This window comes from Mus pahari, chromosome 5 (assembly GCF_900095145.1).
Source record: "Mus pahari chromosome 5, PAHARI_EIJ_v1.1, whole genome shotgun sequence".
Classification (NCBI taxonomy): Eukaryota; Metazoa; Chordata; class Mammalia; order Rodentia; family Muridae; genus Mus; species Mus pahari.
The window spans coordinates 3,645,301-3,650,554 of record NC_034594.1 but is presented as its reverse complement, the minus strand read 5'-3'; positions in this window follow the sequence as shown (position 1 = coordinate 3,650,554).

Sequence of the window (5,254 nt, the reverse complement as noted above, 5' to 3'; positions counted from 1 at the left end):
TTTATTTTTCAGTTACAATGTGAAAATGGGGGATATCAAACCACAAACATTAACAGAATTTATTGAGCTGACATATGCAAAGAAATTAGCTCTATGTCTTATATACAGCAAATATTCACATAGTTGTGAAATGGCAAACATTTTTATATTCTTTAATGATTTTATTTTCTTTAGAAAATAATATTGTTAGGAAAGCAGAGAGTGAGCCACTTTATCTTAATATTGTAAATTATAGCTTCCTTTCTGCCAGTACTATAGTCTTCAGTTCTAATAACCTTATTAAGGTTTTTCTCCTGTTTCAGGTACATGATTTTGTAAGTTCAAAGGTTTCATGAAGTTGCCTCTTTGATTTCTGCCCATCTCCCTCTGGCATTTCTCTCCTGGAATATATTCAATGGTCAAAGGAAAACTTTAACCATACTTCCTCTGGAGAGTCCCCCCTACCCTTTTCAGAATTATTAGCATCCTCCCCAGTGTTCTTGCAAACAACATAGTGTACCTTTTATGATATCTGGTCATTTGTACGTGAATCTCTCTCCTTTGATAGCCTGTGAGTTCCTTGAGGGACGAGAGTCTGACTTACTTGCTCTTAATAGACATAACCAGGAGAGAGGAAGCTTTAAAACACAGGCTTTGGGGAAACAAATACTGAGAATCTTTCTGGGCAATGACATCAGTTGTATTAGGAGAGAAATTGAGGAAAGGGAAGAATAAGAATAGACCAGCATGCTGTTTGATTTTCTGTGGATTTCAGCAGTAAAGCATAGAAGCATGAGAAAGCCCTGAGCATCATTCTCTCCAGCAGCAGCTGCAGATACTGAGGGCTGTTCTAGAACACATATTTTATTCAGATATATTTTTCAAAGTCCATTCATATCAAATTATTAAATATCAGTAAATGGTCTTTTTAATTCCTATCTTTTTTCTTCCTCCAATAAGAGAAAGATACTTGTAGTCATTAAAGATAATCCACTAATTAAGACTCTCATTATAATGCCATATTTTGATCCCACTTCTGAATTCTCAAGATCCAAAAAATAAGATCACTGAAATTTAACTTATATTTCTAAAATATAAGAAAGATAAATAAATAGTAATGATCTTTAAAGCACTCATCGTCCCAGTATGGTTAATGTCATTGTGACAGACACTTGAATATTAATTCATAATTGCTGACATGAGAACATACACACTTTACGCTTTGAGAAAGCTAACTTTGAAAATAAAACTTGTGATATTGCCAATTATGAATGCATGTTGCTTATGTAAGTGTGATCTTTTGGGGAAAAGATTATGGGAAAAATCCTTTTGAGAAAGGCAAACAATCATTTCAAAAATCTATCCCTTTAGACACTAAATAAACCGAACGTATGATTTTTAAATGCAGCTCCACATTGATGCAGTCATCCTTTTAGAACAGAGTAATGGCTGACTAGGAAGTAAGGAAGTGACTAATTCTCCAGTTCCTCTAAAAGCAATATTCACATCACTGGCTAAATGAGCTACAAGGAGCATACTATAGATAAAACTGGCTTCTAGTTTTAAGGAAAGTAAACCCTAACTCCGAGTCCTTAGCAGGAATGAAACAAAATGAACCACACTCATTCTGAAAAGTAATGACTTATAGGCAATGAAGGTTTCTGATAAATTTTAATGGGAATAAAATTTCTGGAATTAAATTACCATAAATTTCACTGTGCTTAAAAATAATCTTATCATGCATTATATTCAAAGGACATGATTTATTTTACTTCCAGCCCTTAAGATAGCTGTTAAAATATTGAACTTATAAAGTAACTATTTTTTTCCTAAAGAATTCCAGACTATTTTACTGATTGAAATATCTGGAAAGAAAATTGATTTTCATTCCTGATAATTACTCTTACCTTCAATTCCAATATCTCTAATTATTTTTAAATTATTATGATGACTATACACTTATGTTTTCTAAAAACAAATATTGGCTTTGGAAAGTTGAAAAATTATTAAGTCCAAATTTTCTCATGACATCTAAAAGTTATTTTAGCAAAATAAACCCTCATAACTATTGCTTTCTGACAATACTCAAAAAGCACAACAGTATAGGAAAAGGGATATTTGATTTTTTTTCATTTTAAGAACAAAGAATAAAGGAAACAAAAGTGTAAACCTCAAATATGGTTAATATAAAACTACTTATATGAATAATATTTTAAATGCCAATGCTCTCATGTACCAACTACAGGATAGAATTTCCCAGTGTAAGCCCAAAAGAAGACTCAACAAAATGGTTGAGAACAAGAAACTCCTTTATATATAAAGGCACATATAAACTAAAAACAAAGGCAAAAATAGCTATGTAAGGCTAACACTAATCAAACAACAACAAACCAAACAAACAAACAAACAAACAAATAATAAACCTAACTATATTAGCTCCAGATAGAACAGACTCCATAGTGTGGAAAGTTACTAGGAACAAAGAACAGTATGCAGTGACAAAGTCAATATTTCAAATACTATACAACATTCTCTAATGTCTGTGCACCTAAAAACAGAACAGCAAAATACGTTAAGTAAAACCCATTAAAATGGTGATTACAGTCATCTTAGTGCCTCTAATTTAACAGTAAATTAACAATAGAAAATGTCCTTGAAAGCATACTTCCAAATAACATATGGGCCATAGGGGAAATCTCAGAAGAAGCTTCAAATTATTTTAAAATATATGAACATGCAAGCACAATACATTAAGTTGTGTGGGATGCAATAAACATAATGCTTAGGCGAAAGTTACAAGCATTGAACATGTATTTCACAAAAGACAAAAAGGACTAAATCAATAATTTATTCTTCCCCCTGGGGAAACTAGGCAAGAGCTAGTAAATCCTAGCCCATGTAGGCAGAAGAGAAGAAACAAAGAGAGGAAATAAACTAAACCAAAAGCCAGTTACTTTTCAAGTTCCACAAAGTGGATAAGCCTCTAGCAAGACAGAGAACACAAGACCATAGTCAGTAGAAACGAAAATGAGGAAGATTACAAACTCGGTGTTCATAAAAGATAGCCGCAACCATATCTGTGCTCATGACTTTATAACCTAGATTAAGCTGAGCATCTTCTTGTCAAACTCACACAAGAAAAAAAAAAGCAACATAAATAGATCTCCACTTTGTAAGTAGATGAAATGAACGTGCAAGAACTGGACAAAAAATAAAGCATTGTACCCACATGCCTTATCAGTGAATTCTCATGAGAATCTAAAGGAGAAATTATATAAATTTACCACAGTCTCTTCTAGAAGAAAGAAATGGAGAGCAACCTTCTCAGCTTCCTTTACTAGGCCAGCCCTAGAACAATTTTAGAAAATAAATATTTACAAGAAAAATATACTTATACCTGAGTATGCAAAATATCCTCAGCAATTAGCAAAATAAATCCCAAATCTACTAAACAAATTATACAGCATAACTAAATGGTATTTACCTCAAGTAAGCCAGGTGTTTTTTTAATATTAGTCAGTAAGGCTTTCTAACTTTCTACATTAAAGGACCAAAGCAAAAACCCCTTAGTTCCTATCCAGCAAGTCAGAAACATATTTCTACACCACCTATGCGTGATGTTTGTGGTGAGTTTATTCATATTTTTCAAGGGTGAAAATGTCTGATACGCCCACCTGCAGGTAACTGATAAGTCAACTGTGCTACTGCCAGACAAAGGAGTACCATAGAGCAATAAGCAAGAAAAAGAAAGCGATGTGCATGAGATCTAAATGCATACTGTTAACAGAAAATAATTCCACCTACAGAGACACATACTGTGTAACCCAGTTATATAATATTCGAGAGAGGGCAAAATAATAGTAAAAAAAGAATGGTTGCTATAGATTATTTAGAGGAAAGTATGAGTATAAGGAACCTAGATAGACATTAGGACTTACAGCTGTTTTATGTGATATTAAAGTGGTGGACATATCATGATAAATGCTTTTCCAAACACAAAGAGTGTAGAATACTAACAACACATTTTAGCATAAATGATGGGCTTTGGGCCTATATAGGTTCACTTAATGTTGTGATATGGACCCATTGAGGAGGAGAGAGAGTTAATGTCTGGAGACAGCGTCTACACAAAAACTCTCTGTCACTTCCCTTACATGCTTGTGAGCCTCGGTGTCCTCTAAGAAATAAAGAATAAAATCTATTAATGAGTGCTTAGTACTTTCTGTAGACCTGTAAACTAAATGCAACAAAATTGAAGAGGATGTGTTTAATATATGTATGCAAATGTCCTACTTACCAGGCAAGCTATAAAAATGCACAATCATGTTCTTATTCTTTAAATAGCTGGCAGACTATGCATGGGCCATTCACAACTGAAAATTGATGTCTGAAGTTGTATACAATTAATGTAATTGACACAAAAGAAAATTTTAAAAGACTATAAAGAGATAAACAGAGCCCCAACAGAGATTAATTTATCAATGTTTAACATGCTTTAAGTATTGACTCTATCGTTCACTACTGTGTGTTGAAGTCATAACAGCAGTGGATGTAACATGACTCGATGCTCACTGTCATTTACCAGGACCTGGGAATGACTGCCGTGCTTCCTCAAGCTGGCACAAGGCAGGTACTTTTGCTTATATGTCCCTAGAAAGTTTTATTCCTTAGAAAATTCTTGGAATTTTTTAAGGGTTTATTTACTTTTAAAAATTTTAATTGAAAATATATTCTTCTGTCATACAGTACAAAACAATACCAGTTTTCCTCTCTCCATCCCTCCCAGCTCCCCCAACCTCCCCACCCCTGAAATCCATTCCTCCTCTGTTTCCCTGGAGATCAACTTATGTGTATGAGTATTTTCCCTGCATGTCTGTATGTGGTACCACATGCATGCAGTGCCCATGGCGACCAGAAGGTGGCAATAGATAGCTTAGAACTGGAGTTACAAATAGTTGTTAGTAGCCACTTGGATATTCTTTTTATTTTTATTTTTTTATTTATTGTTTTAGACCTATCTGGCACTCATGATTCACTTTTTTTAGCAGCATTTTTCTTTTTCTTTTTCCAATTTTTATTAGGTATTTACTTCATTTACATTTTAAATGCTATCCCCAAAGTCCCCTTTACGCCACCCCCCCCCCGCTCCCCTACCCACCCACTCCCCCTTCTTGGCCCTGGTGTTCCTCTGTACTGGGGCATATAAAGTTTGCAAGACCAAGGGGCCTCTCTTCCCAATGATGGCTGATTAGGCCATCTTCTGCTACATATGCAG